Genomic DNA, 20,448 nt, shown 5'->3' with positions numbered 1-20,448 from the left:
TTTTGTTTGGTCTGTGACCGAGTTAAATAAGTAGAATGGCTTCCTGCTTCAGTCTTTTCTAAAGTATCTTTTCTTAACTATTCTGTGCCTGGAGTCTAGCTGTTACGTGACCCTAAACACTCAAGTTGTCAGTTCTCCCAAGTATTGGGGCCATGTTGTCTCTCATTCTTAAAGCCCTCTTTTTCCCAGCACCTTTCAGGCTTGTTGTATCTTAGTAATGCATTATTTATAAAACTGAAAATAAATTTTAAAAATTGCAGGCCCGGTAGAGTGGCCAAGTGTGGGGAGAATTTCCTGATGTAGTTCTGAAAAGGTTTTGAGACAGCTTTTGCCCGATTCATTACGTTGCAATTTCTACAGTTTCTTCTGGTACTGCCCTCTGACAAGAAACTTATGGGGAATGGTGTATGTGCCGGTGCAATGAGGTGTAACAGCTGGGTTGTTAGCTTGATAAAAGAACTGTGAGAAACAGACATCAGTTTACACAAGCTGATTAAATGATCCTCGATAGACCAAGTAACTGCAGGGAGTAAGCACTAGCACTTTCTCTCTATGTATTTGTTTGCTTGAGCGACAAGAGTAGACACTTAAAACTACAGGGAGAGTCTTTTGATTGTTAAGCTACATAAGTAGCATTTAAATGAATATCTGCTTATGTTTGTCTTCAGTTTTCAAACTTGCTTTGACAGAAACTCAGCTAGTGCAGGTTTAACTGGGTTTAGAATGCTCTAAAACAATCTCCCCTCTAGCTGACAAGGAACAGATGCCTTGTCCTGAAACTCATTTGCTCCAAATCATTAGTGAGTTTGGGTAGTACAGACACTTAAGCAGTGGCATTAAAGGCAAAATGGCGTGTTTACATTTCTGTTGTCATAAATGTTGTTCACCAAATTCTGAAGGGGTGTTCTGTATCCTTAAAATACTCTGATATTTATATTCATACTGTAATACCAGGAACCTTTTGTAGGCTGCAGTTGAAACTACTCAGTTGCTTACTGAATCTGCTATTAGCTGAAGCAATGCTTTGTCTAGATCACTGATAATTATGGCACTCTATCTGGACTGTAGCTCTTGGAACAGTGGATAAACAGCAAAGCTGTGTGTGTTTTTAACTTATTGGTAAAATTTATCCTTTCCAGGTCTAGGAGTGGTTATGATTATAGTTATTGTAAACATGGAAAACACTTAATCATCAAATTAGTAGATGGCTTTCCACATAGCATGAATTTTAATTATATTTTGAGCACTGTAATTTGTCTTGAGTAACACGAGCAGCTGGTTGGCCTGTGCAGGAACTGTGGGGGCAAGTCAGAGACAAAAGGGGGAGCTGAATATTCTGTGATAAGCCTTGAAATGCCAGAATAAGACATGAAAGCTTTTCCTGTATAAATGTACTATTTAAAACTCGGATTCTGACTATTCCCCTTGGACTGGCTTTTGACAAAGACTTGAAGTGTTTACCTTTCTTCAACACATCTCAAATACTGGAAGAAAAGAAAAATGAAAAATATTTTTTTTTAGCTCTAAACTGGAATTCCTATATGCTTAAATCTGGCGTTTGTCAAGTCTCCCCTGAATATTGGCAAGAGAAAAATTCCTGGATGTGCCTTAGAGGTGGGAACAGCAGAGGAAGGAAAGGTCAAGTGTTTTAACTAAAAATAAACAATGGATCTAATGAAGCAAACCACTTTTTTGTGGGTTTGCAGCACTATATAATCTATTCTCAAGGTTGTAATTCAAGTAAATGAAGAGACAGGTTAAGAACTCCTTCAATGACCTTTTTTTAATTGACGGTACACAGTGAGTGTGTGATTGAACATCTTCACCTCCATTAAGGTAGATGAGCTCACAATTTGGAGCGGAGTTGCGTAGTTTCCAGTGCTGCCTCTAAAAATAGCAACCATCCTTTAAGATAATTTCTTTGTGTGGCAAAAACAGGAGCAGTCCTGTGCTCAGAAGTGTTATAATGACAAGGTGTTTGGGAGGCAGCCCTGATTGCTTCTTAACTGGAAGACAGGATAGAAAATACCATTTGTTTATTTTGCAGAGCCAATGTCACTGATCTGCTGGTTACTTGAACTTCCTTTTGGACCAGCAAATGACTGTCATGTTTGCGTCTGCATTGTGGTGCTTGCTCTACAAGGGGAGAAATTATCAAATTACCGAAACCAGCTGTGTATGTGTCTGCAACAGATGTATCTGGGTAGGGAAGAAAACAATTACTGTCTTATCTAGAGATTCTAGTAGAGACAGCAGAGTTTGGAGGTTTTTTGAGCTATAGTATTTTCGACTAGCTTTTCTTTAAATACGCTTACAGTCCAAACATTATGGTGATGAAAATCTAAAAAGCTTACCTTTGATTTCTAAATAGAAAAAGTTGTCTTTAAAAAAAGGAATTTTTGGAAGATTTCATTTGTAATACACAAGGTCCGTAATCAGTTTAGCAGCTTTGTTGTTTTGTCCACTGGAAGGACAAAAGTGCTATTTCTATAGTTAACTTGGTTAAAAATTACTTATTGCAGTCTCCTAGGTTTTTTCTGAAATACAAGAGTAGGGGGGTTTCTGTATGTACGATGTTCTACAAGGAGTTCTGTCTTCAAAGAAATTTACTTTGTCTCCCTTTCCCACTACACCCTACCAACAGAGTCCCCAACTGTGATTGATTTGACTTGTCTGCTTCTGCTGCTCTGAGTAGTGTGCCTGTTAACTCTAAGAACATGTAAGTTGTACCTAAATGGACTGAGAACCGAGGTTTTCTGAGCCTGAGAGTGTCTGGGCAAGAAACTCCCTTTAAGTAGTACTTATACTATTGTTGCTGTTCGCTTTTAACAGAGGCTGATAGTTGTGGGTAGATGCTGGCATGGTTCACCACCTTCTTGCCTTGTAAAAATGTGACTCTTGGAAACCTGGCACTGAATTCCTTATGTAATCTTCCCTTTGACATGCTCTGACTTGGGGCTTGCGTAGTGCGTGGGCGGAGGGCAATTTAGAGCACTGATGGGGTCTGAACTATTGCAGATGGTGATTGAGTGGAAGTCATGGGTTGGCATTGTGCATTGGTGGGGAGGGAGCCCATGCTGGCAAAGGTTGGGCAGAAGAGGAAGGAATTGGTGGGGGTGGGAAGGATTGGTTTCATCTGGGATTTTTCATCTATCACTTTTCCTTTTCTCCCTCACCTCAAGCATGGTAGATCCTCTACCACCTTGTGGTTAAAACCCTATGCTGGGGCTATATCAGCCAGGTTTATTGCCAGGTAATGTGTCTGCTCCTTCCATCCCATCTTCTCTGGGTGTAGGTAGCGATACCAGCAAGTGAGGGGACTGGGAAGCAAAGATTTTACTATGCACTGTTCCCTCCCTTTGCGGGCAGAACTTCCCTCGTCCTGATTTACTCTGTTCCTCTACCTATCTATCCCCCTTGACAAAGATTATTGCCTACCCTGTGGTATATGAGATCTTCTTACTCTCTCTCCCCAAAATAAGAGGCCCCATAATTTCCCTGGTGCAAACACCTCTACAAAACCCCTAATTCTGTTCCCCTTCCTCTGTCGCTTTCCAGGCTTTCAATTGCAGCTGTCATCTCCCCATTGCATTTCTATTGCTCTTGAATGTTAATTTTATGGACTTTGACCATCCCCTCCCTCCTCCCAGCTGAGGGACAAGCTTTATAAGGATTATTCCTCTTGAAGGTGATTAAAGGTGCTCCTTCGTTGCCAGATTGGCATCTCCGTAACACTTGAGGTCTCTGCTGGGCCAGGGAGGTGGAGGAAAAAAGCTTGAGAACCAGGCCAACTGCCCCTCATGTTGGATAAAGCATCATTAAACAGCCCCTTCCCTTCAGGCTCCTTTTTGTCTCTCCCCTTTAGTAAAGGAGTTGAATTTCTAAATTAAGAAGCCTAAGATTCTGCTATTGAGATGTTTGCATTTAATTTAGTTCACATTCTGCAGGGGCTTAAGTTCACCTCACTGATCCTGACCTCAACCAGCAGGAAATGCACACTTTTAGAATGTGTTTGTCTTGCACTTGGGTTTGCTTATCTGGGCAGTGGCAGTAAAGGTTAGAGTCTTGCTTTGTCTTGCATCTGTGCTGTGACTGTGTTGGTTACTTAACATCTCTGAGGATAAGCATATATTGCATGAGCGAGAGGATTAGTTGCTGTTTACACAGCATTTTAAAGTTATAAAATGAGATGTGTTAAGAGCAATGTCACTGACAGGGTCTGTTTGACGCAGATCTGTTTCTGGCTGATCACCAGCAGTTGTGTTAAGTCTTGTTGGAAACAAGAGAAACTGAATTCCTAGACTTCGCTATTCAAATCCTTATAAACAAGGTGAGGTGGGTTAGCCTTGGCTGGCCACCAGGGGCCCACCAAGCCGCGCTCTCACTCTACCTCCTCAGCAGGACAGGGGAAGAAAATAGAACGAAAAAGCTCATGGGTCAAGATAAGGACCGGGAGACCACTCGGCAATTACTGTCACAAACAAAACAGACTCAACTTGGGGAAAACTTATTTAACTTATTACTAATTGATACCAGAGTAGGACAGTGAGAAATACAAACAAAACTAAAGTCACCTTCTTCCCTGGCTCGACTTCACTCCCAACTCTTCTACCTCCTCCCCAGTGGCGCAGGGGGATGGGGAATGGGGGGTTGTGATCAGGTCATAACACTTCATCTCCACTGCTCCTTCCTCACGCTGTTCCTCTGCTCCAGCTTGGGGTTCCTCCCAGGGGATACGGTCCTTCACAAGCTTCTCCAGTGTGGTTCCTTCCCACAGACACTTAGGTTTACACTTTGGTCTTCAATCCCTTTTCTAATATCAAGTACAAATAAGTAGTTAATGCTTTTGAGCTGGGATTTTATCATTTGGCACTTTTCCTGTGGTCCTGCTACTGTCCACAAAATATATTAGTAGGGCAGAGTTGTTATGTTTAATATCACATCATCTGTGCATTGCTCCAGTATTCCAAGAGTCTGTACTTGTAATCAGGGATTAAACTATCTTTGCAATTCATCCTAGTGGCATATGATAGCAAGCAGAAATTGCTCCTAAAAATTGCAGAAGATTGTTGAGCCTTGAGTTACTTCCTTTCAGTACAGCAGGAAAGACAGTTGTATTTGTCAGACATTGAGAAAACAATGCATATCAAAATTCAAAAAGTTCTAAAGATAAAATGAGTTTCTGAGTAGTGCTTGGGCGTACTTTCCTTACGTGTTTTTCTTCTTCAGTTCTGCAAAGAAAAAGATGGGTTTCAGCACACTTCTTGTTACCACTAATATATTTTTTTAGTGATATTTTATGTATAACGAAATACAAGATGAAAAAAACCCTTTTGTCATCTCTAAACCTAACATAAACAAACTGGATTAGTTGCTCACACTTGTGCATCCCCTTATAAATATCTGTTATTTATCTTATAAATATTGTTTTACTTGGGGTCCTTTTTTTTTTGTGAGATTTAATAGCTGAAGGAAATGGAAGCAGGGAGGGGAAACAATAAAGCACAGAATTGATTTAAATGCAGCTGTCCTCCAAAGCCTTTTGATTTGTGCCAGGAAGTGAGCAATACAATATGCAGCAGAGAGGGGCCACGTTCATCTCTTTGGTCAGCATTGCGCCTTTTTCCGCAGTCTTACTGGAGGCAGCACTGTGGAATTGCCCATCACTGCTGCCTTGGTGGACTTGGTGGGCTAAGCTATGGAGTGCTCACCTTGCTTCTTATTCATTGCTTCTCTGCTGTAAGCAGATGATTAATACCCTGAAGATCAAAATCATTTTTCCAGCTAGCCCTAAAAATAGTAACATGTAGTTAAAAATTTAATGATTTTCAAAGTGAAAGATAAAAATGTCAAGGTAATTCTTACACTGAAGTGTTTTTTTTATTCTTGTGGTTTCCTAAGTCATGCTTTATTAGAGTGATGATACTTTAAATGTATTCATTAATTATTACAACATGAAAGATTATAACCTTTAATTTGAGGAGTTCTTAGCTACTGGGAAGGAAACTAAATGATAGTCTAATACTCTTTATCATTGATTTGTGTTACACTAAAATCAGGATGCCAGTGGGCTAAGCAAAGATGAAATATTATACGGAGCCCTCCTTCAGCCTCAGTTGTTGCTTTGTTTTTCTTGTTTTCTTAGGTGACCTCAAGTAGCCATTAAAAATCTTCTTTCCTCCCAAGCTGCTTCTCTTCAGAGATTCAGCAGTCAATGCAGAGGGCAGAATTAGTCTGTTTGAAAAGTCTACAGCTTGTATCTCTGAACTGCAGAAGACATCCTGAAGGAATGTTCTGCTCTCATTCAGTCCATAGCCCTCATGTTTAAAGCTTTGTAAAATTAGTGTAGAGTAAGTAATCGATGCTTCTGATTTACGAAGCCATAGGGCATCTCAGAAAAAAGCAGACTGCATGAAGTGGTCTAACTTGATTGCTAGATCATAACATAGGATGCCGATTTTTTTTGGTTCTTAGCCTCACTTAAAGCAAACCAGAGGCGTTTACTGTCTCCCCAATTTCCAAACTATGCCTTGTCAAACTGTATGTTTGCATGTACTGAAATGAATCTTCTATACAAGAGCAAAATGCATAAGCAAACTTACAAAGGTATTTTTTCCGTGGCTGCTATTAGAACAGTAGCAAGTCTGGATTAACAAACGCCATCGTCCCAAACAGGGACAGGAAAAGGACTGAAAAATCCTGATGGAGTACAGAATTAGACTTCTACAAAACCAATAACTTTTTCTATCTATTTCTCCATTCTGTTTCTGTGAAGGTTTCTGTAACCTGTCAGACATGTTATCTCCCTGAAGATACCACAATGGGAAAACTCCACACTCCAAGTGGGGCAAATTCTTGATATTTTACTTCTTTGTGAATGAATTGCCATAAAATGAGACAAGTTTTTTAAAGCAAAGGATATATAGACTATTTTTTATAATTAGGAAAATTTTTTATAATTAGGTAAAATGCTTATATAATCTGTTGTGCTCAGAAGGAACACAAACTTACCTGAAATGTGTTAACTTGTGAATTTTGATCTTTTGGTTTCTTAGGTAAAAAGGAAATGGTTTTCAACAAGTACCAAATCAACATTGTGAGGTACATAACCTTGGAAAAATAGGATGTATATTTTGCAACAACATCATTTGCTTGAAGTAAAATCTCTTACAGTTACCTAGGATTGCCGGCGAGGTGGGGGGTGGTTCCTCTTCTGTATTGTGTGCTCTGAAGGTGAGATTAATGTATAGATGGAGGGAAAGCCCATGAATCCTGTATATAGGACTGTAGCATTCAGCCTTTAGGCACCAGGAAAATGATGCAAAATAGCTGCAGTCTTCTGATGAAAGCCTTCTCTTGGGGTTTTTTTAGAACTAATAATAGCTGTTTGGAGACAAATACTATTAACCAGTCCTGCTGCTGTCTGTTCTGTTTCTGGTTTTATCCTAAAGGCTTTGCATATTTGCATTTCTGCCAAAGCAGAGGCCAATAAACCGAAGAAAGAGGGAGAAACTTGGATTACTTCTGTGGTAAAGAGTAATGTTAATGTTTTGTCAGCTGATTCATCTAAGGTTTCTCGCAACATAGTTCTTTAAAGTTCAGTCGGACTTAGTTCATCATGTTGAAAAAATAATGGAAACACAAGAGATGAAGAAAGGGGCTGCTTTTCTCATCCACAGTCTGAAGGCAAAGAAAGCAGTAAAAGTGTATGAGAGTCATGATGAAATTTTCTGTACCACTGGCATGGTGTGCTCGTCGGGGCTAACCGAAATTGATCACTGCATATGTTTGGGATTCACGTATTATTGCCTTTGTATGATCCTGGGTGAAAACTACTCTAAAGTTTCACTGTGGCAACTAAATACTATTGCTACTGTAACAGTGCAAATAGGAAACAACCCGTTGGAAACGTTAGGCTATTCTGAAGTCTTGGTGGGAGGTGGTGGATTTAACAGTATTTCTTAAACAATAAATCTGTCCTGCTCCTAAAGACAAGCTTCTAATAAGGGTTGTAGCAAGTCTTTTTGGGAATGTATCTTTACAGAATCGTGGTCCTACTTCAGCAGTTCTCTCATCATGAATTAAATGCTTCACTGGATTCAGGTCCTAATCCACCCACCCTTTTTCTAATTTTTGGCATAGTTTGTGGCCATAGGTTCTGGTTTAATAAGGCGTATTATACGGAGTATGAAGAGATCTGTTTACACAAAATCATGGTCACTTGTATTGATGCTTATTGTATTCAATCTAGTTAAAGATTATCTCATTATGACAAATTAGAGGCATAAAGGTAAGACAATATCTTACATCTTAAGACAAATATCTTGGGTTGTTTATGCAAAATTTGGGAGAGCTGAGAATCAATAAAAGGGTAGAAGACTCTGTTTTCATAAGTCTTCCCCAGTTTTGTCTGGCTTTCCTAAGAGCCGTAGACCAGTTCTCAAAAAATACAGTCTCAAAAAATACATTAAACAGACAATACTTAATCCTGGATTAAAGCTATTTTTTGGTACATAGAAATATCCAGGTTTAATATCTATTAAAATACGACCAAGTTAGTTTTATGTCTTTGGAAAGTGAACGTTTCCAAATATTCAGGGAATTTGAGGACTTGCCTTGGAAATTCCTGAGATGTTACTATCTGAAGCACAGAATGAGTGTTTGAAATAGTTTTATGACTTTCAGAGAGTTGTGGATTGGACTCTTGATAATTAGGGTATTTGGTTTCAAAGACGAAGTAATAATTCAGACACTTTTGTGCACTACAGCTATTTTTCATGTGGTGATTTCAGCATGTAACAGTGTACTGAGTCCTTTGCTGGAATTTGGGAAGATGGGATCAATTATTAAAGGAGACAGAAGCAAGTTCTATTGCCATCACAAAAGGCTATCTATAAGGCCTTTTAAACTGTGCTTTTACATATTCCGCTGTAGTCTGCACAGATCTGATCTTACCAATGTTATTTTTAAATAAAATATAATTTCAACACACGAACATCTGGTGTATGAGCATAGCTTGTTGTCAGCATGTTGAAGCTTACTGGTTTTTATTGAATGTCACATCTGCTATGAGAGCACAGGGAATACACTATTTCAGCTTGTTTCTGCCCATCAGAGTACCACCCTTTTCTGTGCTTATTCATCATACTCTGGTCTTCTTCCAAGTACCCCGAAATGAAAAGGATATGTGCTAGAGTCCATGCTTTGCACTTTTTCATCTACCTCACATTTTTATGAGACAACAGTGACACTATTTTACCGAGCTACCATTCTTTTAGATTGATTTGCTTTAATCCTAAATGTAACAACTGTAGCAGTGTCTGCTCTCAGAATCCAGATGACCACTTCAGCTGCAGTCAGCTTTTCAAGAGGGTCTGGGCAAAGGGGCCGGTATCAGAATCAATGGTCCTCAGTCCATTTGTCTTTCCTTTAATTTTCAGAAATAAAGCCCTGGTGAGTCTATAAATACTTGAAACCAAAATGTTGTATGATGTTGACTTCTTATGGATATGGATGTTGCTAGAACCTCTCCTTCAGCTCCAGCTGCTAAGCAAGTCAGATTCTTCTCCTTTGTATATTAACATTTGACTGTGCAAAAGTGCTGTTACAAAAGAACATTCAGGATTCATTTTCTGGGACAATAGCAAGTTACTAAGCTTAGGCAGTGAAGGCATTTGGCTGCTCAACAAATTGAACTTAGTGTGCCCTAACTAAGATATGTTTGTATTTTTCAATTATCTTCTCAACTACTTATAATAAGGTGTCAATGTTTTTAATTGCCTGTCATCTCCCAAGAATCTCTCCCATAAACTTATGCCTCTCAGATGTCTGAGGGGAAGTGTTCCTGATAAACTTACTCTTAAGCTGGCCCAGACTTTGCATTTGCTAATAAGCAGGAACATCTGCTTGTTACTGTCAAAACCAATGCTACACATTAGAAAAATGTCAAGACACTATGATTTTGTTGTGAGCTTTAGCGGGGAAAAAGGGTCTTGGGCATTTTAAAACTTCTTTAGAGGTTTAAAAAGCCCTCTGGCTAAAAGCCGACTTCAGCTTCTAATTTTTTTTTGCCATTACAAAACTTAATTTTTCCTTTATCCTGTGATTTGTCTGTTTTCTAATGGTGTTCTCAGGAAAATAATTGGATGGACGTATTCTTTATCTTCCTTGGGTTTTAATCTTAATTTGTGTGATTTGATATTATTTTTATTAATGACAATAAAATCCTGGAATAAAAGGGGCTGTTTGCATGTATCACGGACATACCTAGGCTGTCACACATCTCCTTTTCCACTCAAATAATTCATTTTTGTTTGTCTTTGATTCCTTGGATGAGGCAGCGAGATTACATCAAAGGACACAATCCAGATGTTTTACAGGTATTGGTGAGGTGAAATATTTGGTTGAATTTCAAGGGGCAGGAGGTGATTCTTTAAGGAAAAATATTTATATAATGAACTTGTGAATTTCAGTGTTAAAGGAGGATTTTTTGAGGTGCCAGCTACTCCCTGCTCAGTAAGAGTTTAAAAATGCAAACACAAGGTCTGCTTTTCAACTGCTACAGCCAGATTTGTGCTGAAGTTGGGAGATACCTCTACTTGATCCCTCTCAGCTCACAAGATAAAGATCATCTTGGCGCTATTTCTGCTTTTAATTTGCGTATGGGGTTTTACTGAACTCTGGCCCCGCTAAGCGTTGGGTGTCGTATTGCCTTTCAAGAAGAATCTTGCCATACTTGATCATTTCTCCTAACGCTGTGAAGGTTAACGTTTGGGCCTGTGTTGACAGTATCCTCTGGTCTGATGGTTGGTATCTTTCATTTCTGAAACAGAAGGAAAAAAACCTACCTTGTCCAGGTAAAACAGGAGTTTTCAGTGTACTACTTTTCTAAAACTGTTATTGTTTCAAATCTGGGAATGAAAAATATTTTTTTTGTGGAAGATGTATTCTAGGGCTGGTTTTTATTAAGTGTCAGCAGAGCAAAACAGTGTTTGGCTAAACAGAGATAGTGGAAAGAAACCTAACTGTTTCATATGATATATGCAGTTAGCATCTGCAGCCTTGTAAGATTAATACAGTATCTAGCTACACGGCAAAAAATTGAGGCTTCTGCTACCCATGAATTCTAGCAGTAATGTTCTTTGGGGGGAATAGGCAAGCAGTACCCAAACTGCATCCTATCCATCACTTAATCATTACCGCTGCTTTACTTACACAAAAGTTCAGTATAAAAAGGGGCCTATCCCATTAAAAGACCTCCCTAACAATTTGTGAATATATGTGCTGAAGCTAAGATATGAAATGGACTTTTAATTCACAACAACAACAAAAAAATCAAGTAGAGAGGCTTGTATCCTATTTGCAGTGTATCTTCTTGGCAGTAAAAAAAAAAAGCTTCTTCCTTTCTGAAGCATATGTAACTCATAAAATCTGAAAATTGCTTTGAAGCATTGGCCTTGTACAGAGCTATACTGTGTAATTGGCTTTTTCAAGAAACCTCTGCATTCTATGCTTTAAGGTATGTACTAAGTGATTTAATAGGATATGTCATTTTTAATTACTGTGGAAAAGCATTCATAAGTCTAAAAATGCAAGTCATGTCCTCTTGGCATTACTGCTTCTAAAAGCATTTTTATGTAACCTGCAGGAACTAGCACAGTATTTTTTTTATCCTCTGAGTGCATGATAGTTTTACATTTTTGTGATCTGCAGGATGAGTTCAGTACAGCATTCAAGGTAAATTAGCCTTAACTGAGCTCTCAGAAAAACTGCTGCTAGTTTCTAAAATTAGCTCATCCAGTTCTACAATACATCACTGTCTTAGGACCGTTCTAGTTCTCTCCACCCTCTTAATATCATCTAATGCAGTATAATGTCTACTAACAGGAAGGGAAAAAGCCATGTCATTGTAATTGCCCCATCCATACCACAGCTGCATCTGATTCCAGTGGCCAACTGTAGCAAATAATTGATTTGGGGTTTTTTTTTTCCTAACCTTGAGTTCTCAGCAGATTATTGGAATTTAAAAATGACACAAGAACTTCTTTACAAGAGAAGGTGATTTGCTTTGAAAAAGTGTCATGTGCAATTTAACCTGCAGTCTATCGTAATTGATGTTAGCTACCTTTGACAGTTATTTCATGATTTTCTTTGCTGTTGTCTGTGCTCTAGCCCTATGCAGTGAAAAAATACTGATGCCTGACAAAGGAGAATGAGCTGTGCTATTGTTCCCGTTGCAGCATCCAAGTGTTTGCACGGTTTTATTCAGTTCTGGGTTTGTCAGTAATCCAGTCCACACAATGCAGGTGGAAAATCCAGCGGAGTAGTAGTGCTGGGAGCTGACAACAGGTTTGTGGATTTAATGGGAGTTGCAAAACACTGAAACATCCTGTTCCAGAACGGAGCCTAACACAGGTGTGGTTGGGTAAAGCTCTGAAGTTTTGGATGAGTAGTAGATTTGTCAAAGAAATGAAATGCTTGGGAAAGGTCCCAACCAACAAAGTAAGCTCTTTGCACTTATAGGAAGAAGTATGCCTTCCAACAGAGTTGGAACTGGCCATCTTCAACTAGATTTGGTCTTTCATCATCTGCAATAGTTTTATCAATGTTTGAAAGTTTCCAATACTTTCCAGTACTTAACAATGATTAAAATATGTGCTGCTACCAATTTAAGTGTGTCAGTTGGGGCAAGCTTTTAGCATAAGGTGGAACGGTATGCCTTCACTTGAAAATAACAAGGCCCATTCTTCAGCAGAGGACTAGTTGAATGGAAGCTTGCTAGCATAGATTTAGGTAATCCTTTTCCTTTAATGAAACTTCAGCTTTACATTATAATTTTCTCTTGCTTTTTTTTCCTTTTTTCATGGCTAAGATTAAAGCATCCCGTCTGCACCCAGAGAATATGTGATAGCTCTGTCTGTGTCCTTGCTCCAGTCCACCATCAACCTTCTGTACAATTACCCCAGTGGAACAATTCACTTTGGATACTGTGCGACATCAGACCCTACACAGCAAGGTACTGGTTTTACTTTTGCCCTTTCACACTGCAGCTTGTTCAAAATGCTGTTTGTTACAACTTCTGCCCTTAGTTGCTGCTGTGTCCTGTTCAGCTGTCTCTTTTTTTCTTACTTTCTTGACAGAGGAAAAACTAGAAATATTGATTTCTAGCTGAAACCAGATTAGATGATGGTGTGGGTATATGAATGTAGATAATAAGATATATCTAAATTGGTGCCTTACAGATTTCAGTGACTTCTGGTTGCAACGTCAATATTGGTCCTCTTCTATAGAAAAAAAACTAGAGGAGCCACAGAAAACAAAACAGAAGGGGACTTCTGCAGTTTGTTTAGTGCATCTTCTTCATTTAAGGTAGGCAAAACTATCCTGAAAATGATCTTGCTTGATCTATGGTTAGCCTTGGAAAGCCCCTACTTCTGTTACTGATTTTACCTATGCACGTATTATGAGAAAGAGGTTAGAAAAAGTTTCTAAAGAGAAAAAAGTGAGAAGTCTGAAGACATATAAGAAGCACGTGGCAGAACAGGAGAAAGGATTGGAATTTCCAGGCTATATGGTGATAACCTGTAAAGCATAGACAAGACGTGCAAGAACCACTCCATCTTACCTGGGACAGGTAAGTATAAATATAAAGACAAAGAGTGAATGAAGAGTTGCTGGTTCTATGCTGCTGCTTGCTTTCTCTGTAAGCTCTTGCTACCTGAACCTGTTTATGGCAAATGAAGTGTTGAGAGTCTCAAATTAACCAAATAATTTAGCATCCCTTTTTATGAACCTCACATTATAGAAGAAGTTATTCTGTAAAAGCTGTGATGACTATAAAGGAAGCTGTGCTGTTGTAGCCTTATGTTTTCCTTCCTAATACTATTAAATATCCAGGCTTTTAAGCGTTAATATAAGCTTTCACCTTGCTAATACTGCTTATTCTGCTGGACTAAATAAGAAGCTACAAATACTAAATTGTAACTTTGCTGAAGATGAGGGAAACTGAAAAGAAGAAAGTTTTGATAAAAGGAGTCAGAAAATTCATTTCCATTTTAATGGGATTTTAGTTGTGTTCCGAATATGCTTCAAGTTTAAATCCAACACTTAGAAAGCTCATACTACAAATAGAGTGGTATTTTCAGTGGAAGCATACGTGTGTTGTCTCCTGAAGTACCCCATCTGTCAGGTAGCACCCTGACAGCCGATTTGTGTATGCAGAGAGGATTGAGTGTGTAATTGTTTATTTACATAGATTGCTGTGGGATTTAGAAGTGTCACTAAAAGTTCAAAGTCCTTCTGTATTGTAGAGACGGTTTGTTTAAGGTTATGTGAAGATGCATTAAATGAAGAGAAACAAAATATCTATGGGAATACTGCTGATCAGAGAGCTGTATTTGCATGAGCTGTAGTCACAGGCATCCAGTTGTCTTATGTGGTGCAAATACTCAAGCAAACACTTATTAGTTTTATTTTCATTTTATTTCAAGACTAAATTTATAATTTCTCCCACAATCAAGTCATAAGGAAGAAAATCAGACAGCTTGAGTTTCACTAAACAAAAGAAAAAGCAATACTTATTTCTTTTCAGACACTTTAAAATATTGTCTCTCCTAAGTAACAAAGAAAATACCACTTCAGATAATGACTGAATTTTAAAACAGGTAGCATTTCCAGATAGACTGTGTTTTACTGTCTAATAAAATAATTCCAGTCTTGCTAAATTGTCGCTCCTGTGTAATATAATAGTGACTCTTGGATACTTTCAGTTGCTTTGCAGTGGAGTCAATTACCAAAGGCTGTTCTAATGTGTTTCTAGGGAATCACCAAGTGATACAAAGCAACAATTCCATTACCTCATTTGTATCTCAGAGAGGAAAAACACAAAAAAGGACCACATTTAAGATGTAAAAGGTAGACCAAATTGTTACAGCACTCACAGTATGGACTACAGTTTCTGCTCTCTTTCTGTCATAATAAGTTCTCATCTCCCATTTCAACAGGAAAGCTTGCTACATTACTGCTCTAATTCTGGCCAGGGAAGCATTACTTCTACTGGTGTGCTCAATGAGTTGTAAAATTTCAATTAAAGCATCAGCACAGCAGTTAATAGATGTCATTCATCCATAATGCCAAGGATTAGTTTGGATTAGCACGCCGTTGATGTTTGTCTCCGGTGATTGGGTGCCTTGGACAGCTAGCGTGCAAACATTTTGAAGACACAGGAAGACTGGGGATGGTGAGGTGACCTACCTAAGATGCAGCTTGTGCCTGCATCTATGCATGGAGCCTCCCCTTTTTTTTTTTTTACAGTATCAAACCTGTAGATCAAGAGCTGGAGCACTAAGCACTAGGCTGTCTTTCAAAGTCCAGTTTTCATTTCAAAAAGCTGATATTCTGATCCTTTGGCAAGGTACATTCAGGAGTGCCATGGAGCTGGTGGAGAAGAAGCTAATGTGTTATGGAGTATCTGACATGTCCAATTACATCTTTCATTCCCAAGGAACCAAAGGCATTCCACAAGTGTACAAACTTCTTTTAATTAACCATCAGAAGTATAAAAAGAGGCGAAGTTGCCAAAGCAAACCAGGGCAGGTTGGTCTGCTCTCTCTGGTTCTAATAGTTCTGTTCTCGTGGTTCTGATACGGATCTGTGGGTGGTAGAATCAGTCAAATGCCTTTTCCACTGATTCAGAGCAGAGATTGGAACCAGGAACTTGCAGAAAAAACCCTCATCACTACATTTTGCAGTAATACAGGCTGTGGATTTCTCTAAGTCTTTCTAGGTAGAATTACTTCGATTTTCTACATTGCTGTAGAATACTTCTTATACAGTTATCAGACCAGAATGGGAGAATAAGATGGTTTTTAAGCCAGACATTAGGAATCAGGAAGCCTGACTCCATTCTTTTTCTCTTGGCTAGCTTTGTAATGTTAGTGTTTTCACCTGTATTTAAAAATCTGGAAAAAAAACACAAACAAACAAACAAAAAAAAACCCCACAACAACAAAATGCAAGTGTGTTTTCTCAGGTCAAATACAGTATTGAAGCTTGCTTAGGTGGCTGTCCCAAATCCTTGCTGAATATGGAGTTCTTGACTAATATTTTAACAAAAGATAGGCAGGAGAGGGTGAGTCACACAGTTTTGATGGCCTATGTGTCCTTAGTGAATTTTAGTAAGCTACTATTCTTCTGTGGTCAAGAAATTAAAATCTAATGTGAACCTAGGGAAAGCTAAAGAGGAAGGAAATAATGCAGCTGCTCAAACAGAAGAAATGTAAGGTGAATACTGGTAGCTTTGCCTTAGGAGTGAAGAGGCAGAAAGTAAGTGAAAGCTGTTTGAGTAGCATTTTAGAGGTTGTTTTGTTGTTCTAACTTCTTCAGTAAATTAAGAACAAAGTATTATTAAAGTGTGGCTCTGTTATGATGCACAACTAGTGAGATCTGTGGTTAGTTCTCAGTAACTACTAGATCTGCTGGATTTATTAATAAAAAGTCAGCCACACAGATTCAGTCATGCATTGTTAAATCTGGCCAGTATAGCTTACAGTGCATTGGCCATCAAGCGAAAACCCTGCTAGACAAATTTCATGCTGTACTCTTCTCACTGCAGTTCTCACTGCAGTTCATCCTCTGCCCTCAGTAATAACTCTGCAGCACCAGAAGTCTCAGAGGGTATGTAAAGGTGTATTAGAGGGCAATGGAGTTAAGCAGTTTTCAGATGCAGAGCTAAAGAATTGTATTGATGGGAAGTGAGAAATTACAAAATACAAACTGGATTCTGTAAAAGCTGCAATGCTGTTTATAAGAAAAGGTTATTAAATCATCTGTTTTCACTAGAATGAGTGTGTAGAAGTAGATTGCAAGTACAGGGCAGATCTAGCTCATCATTTGTCATTTCTTTTTAGTAGTGGTTTACTTTAAAATATACCGCACAAGCCTCTGCCTGTGAATTTCATCTTCAGACACACCGTTGATTTAAATATTTTCCGTCAGAAAATGGTGAGAGAACTACCTATGCAGCAATAGGAAAAAAACAGAATCATTCTTCCTTCTTATACACATGTACTCATATACACGTGCACTCATACACTCAGAGGTGTAATAATCCCTATTTGGTTGCCAGGGCTAGTGGGAGACTAGTGGTGGCCCCAGGCAGAGATTAAGAGGCAAGTGCACTGAATGACTCATTGCGTTATCTAACGTAGCTTTGTGGGGTCTCTGTGGAGCCCTAAATAATTGCTATCTGACCCTTCCCCCTGCTGGAGCCAGTATTAAATCCAGAATCTATAAAGGCAGTTGCACCATACCTTTGAATGAACAATGCAGTAATTTTGCAGCACTGGGTAGCTATTGGAAACCGACAGTTTATGATTCCGTAGGTGAACAGACATCCACGCATTGCGTGTTGTTCTCACATGCTTGGCTATGTGCGCAGCTGAAGTTCACGTAAGTTTACTACGTCTTCGTGATGAGATGAATGTTGGGAAGATGATTACTCTGCTGACTTACACGTGGCTCTGGATGAATGGGTGTGACCCTATTGGGATCCTAAAGGTACTGGGAGTCGCATTGTGCAATCTGTGGGATCGTTGCATATGAAAAACTTTTTATAATATTCAAACCAAGAACTCAGACTGAACAGGGCTGATCTCTCCAGGCATCAGGAAATGTTTGCTTTCTTGTACTGAGTACTCCTGAGCTTTATTGTAGTAGCAATCTGAGATGTGCAGATGAAGATATGAGTTATAGTCACAATTACAGACACTCCTTTTCCCTGAAAAGTTTATGGAGAGAGAAAACCACAGCATCATAGGAAGAGCATGGGTGTGCAGAAAATGAAGTGCCTGCCCAAAAGTTATACTGAAGTTTGTGGCAGAGTATAAAATTAAAACACCAAGGTGGAACTAAGGAGACTTTAGTTAAAGTGAGATGCACATTTTTCAACTAAATTAGCAGTCAGTAAGAGATGTGGACTTATCAAAACTTAAGTGTTTCCTAGGAGCATACCAGCAATGTTGAAATTTGTCAGGAAAAATCCTAGAGTCCAAGATGGATTTTTTAATTATTTTTTCATGAGAAAGAAAACAGCCCCGTGGTCAAGATTTCATCTAGGACATGTGAAGTGCAAGCTTACATTTTTGCTTTTCCTCATTCAGACCGGGTGCTTGAATCTGAGTTTCCCTTATCCCAAATAGTTGGAAATTTTGGTCTTTTGCTATTTCCAGGCACTGGCCTCATCGGCTTTGCTTTTTGAAGGGACATACAAGTATCTTTGGAGTCATTAGATCCCTCTTGTTAACAACTCACACTCCTTTAAACACATAAATGAGAGCGTTGCATTGCCCATGCTGCTTGTACTAGGAGAAAAATACTTATGCTTTGGTGGCTAAAAATCATCTGTAATTAGGGCTAAACTTAGTCATGGCCAATTTATTAGACTTATTTTTCTTGTGAGAAGATTGTCAGATTTTTCTTTCCCCTCTCTGGCGTGCAGATGATGGCAATGTTGTCATATATAATTATTAATGGTAATGATACGTAACAACGCTTCACCCAAGGCTTGAGAAGACAGCAGTGTGAAACCAGAAAAACACATCAAGCCTAAAAGTGTTTCAGGCACTTACCCAGCCCTCTATTGTTCTTCTGTGCTTTCTTGTGTATTATGTTGTCTTTGTTTACCTGCTTGGTTTGGTTTTTAAGTACTGAGTGTGTCAGGACTTGCAGTTTGTCTGCTGAGTCCATTCCTACCCCAATACAGTACCTGGTAGACTGGGTGGTGATTTTTATGGGGAAAAATACGTAACATAATGAGAGATCCCTGAAATCCCTCCATTTGTGATTTATCTTGTATCTCTGGAAATGTACAGAGACTGTGGCATTCTCTAACGACTAAAACAGGAGAATAGCTTTTCCCTGAGAAGGCATTCAACTATTTCACTCAAACAACAACAAAAATACACTTAGATTACATGGTTTCTGCAAAATGGAAAGTCTTAAGTTGTTAGGTAACCTTGTCCTCTAAAACTGACTGATTACCTAAAGGATTCTTCTGAAGGTTTTGCTGAACGTTTCCAGTTTTCCAGGTGATTAGCAGCCGTGCTGCAAGGGTTTCTAGGTTCATGACTGCATGTTTGGATGAAGTAAACAACGGATGTTCCTGCTTAATCTTTTCTAGGCAGATTCGAGGTCACTCGAATTGGAACCATGTAATCATGTGAAGGCAGCCCGGAGCCTAAGCTGATACCTGTACCCTCTAAGCTCACCTTCTTCATTTGGATTCAATACCATGCTGACCATAGCCATCTGGCTCCTTCAACTTGTCCACAAAAGGGCTGGTGACATGCAACACTGCAACATACCTGGTATGAAGAAGAAGGAATTCCACTTTTTAGCTGTCTGAAAAAAAATTCAGAAATACTTTAATTGCAGCAGGAGTAAATGTACATCCAGGATTCTGAGAATACTACTTTAATAATGTTCCCATCCCCACAAGGGCTTGAAAAGCTAAAGTTTTTTGGGCAGCTGCCAAATGCAGGTAATGAATGGTTGTTTAGTGCTTTGGAAATGTACAAAGCAAAGCAAATGCTAAACACCAGTTGCATTCTGTTATCCAAGTCACAAGACTGCTTAGAGAACTGCAGTGATAAATGTCCACAATTATAGTCTATAAATACCAACAGGAATTATTTAGGGTGGAACAAGGCAGGGACACCTAGGAGTTAATTAGATGGACTTAAGCGGAGGAGGAAAACTTCCTTGAGAGAGAACTTTTGAAGCTGACACCTTTGACCAGAGACATGCTGACTATACAGGAAGAAATACTTTTGCATAAGCCTGTGACAGGTTAAATTTACTAACTCTAGTATGGAAAGTATACCAAATCATTCATAGAGCCACTGCATCCAGGGACCAAATTTAGTGCTCCTAATTGGAAGGCCACTTTTCATGGATGTTTTTCCTCTCTGTAGTACTTCGCATAAGTCGCTTAGGCATCTGCAAGAAGCTTAGTGGTGCAGGAGATGGGGAAAGGTTCAATGTGTACGAATAGGCCCAGCTGCGCTTCCAAGCCGGATTTTCTCCATGCACAACAGCATCAGAAGTTTGTTAACAAGCAAGTGCATTACACTAATTTCTCTCATTTGTCCTCCTTATTGCTTTATTAGCAATTCCTGGATAATCTGTTGTTTCAAACTAATTTTACGATCATTTTGCTGGATTAGTGATAGAACCATTATAATAAATGAGTTAAGGACATTGAAACACTTGTGGTTTGATCTCCATTTGCACCTGGTGAGTGGATGTACAGTGTATGTACAGAAGCAGTACGGGTTGTAGAAAAAATATAGCAACATCTGAACAGAAGGCATCCCTTATCTTCATGAGTTCCCTTAATTAGCTTGGCATAGAATTAAATTGCCTTCCCTGCGGAAAAAAGTTTCTGCTCAT

The sequence above is a fragment of the Calonectris borealis genome, chromosome 10 (genome assembly GCF_964195595.1).
Source record: "Calonectris borealis chromosome 10, bCalBor7.hap1.2, whole genome shotgun sequence".
NCBI lineage: Eukaryota > Metazoa > Chordata > Aves > Procellariiformes > Procellariidae > Calonectris > Calonectris borealis.
This window is presented reverse-complemented; position numbering follows the sequence as displayed.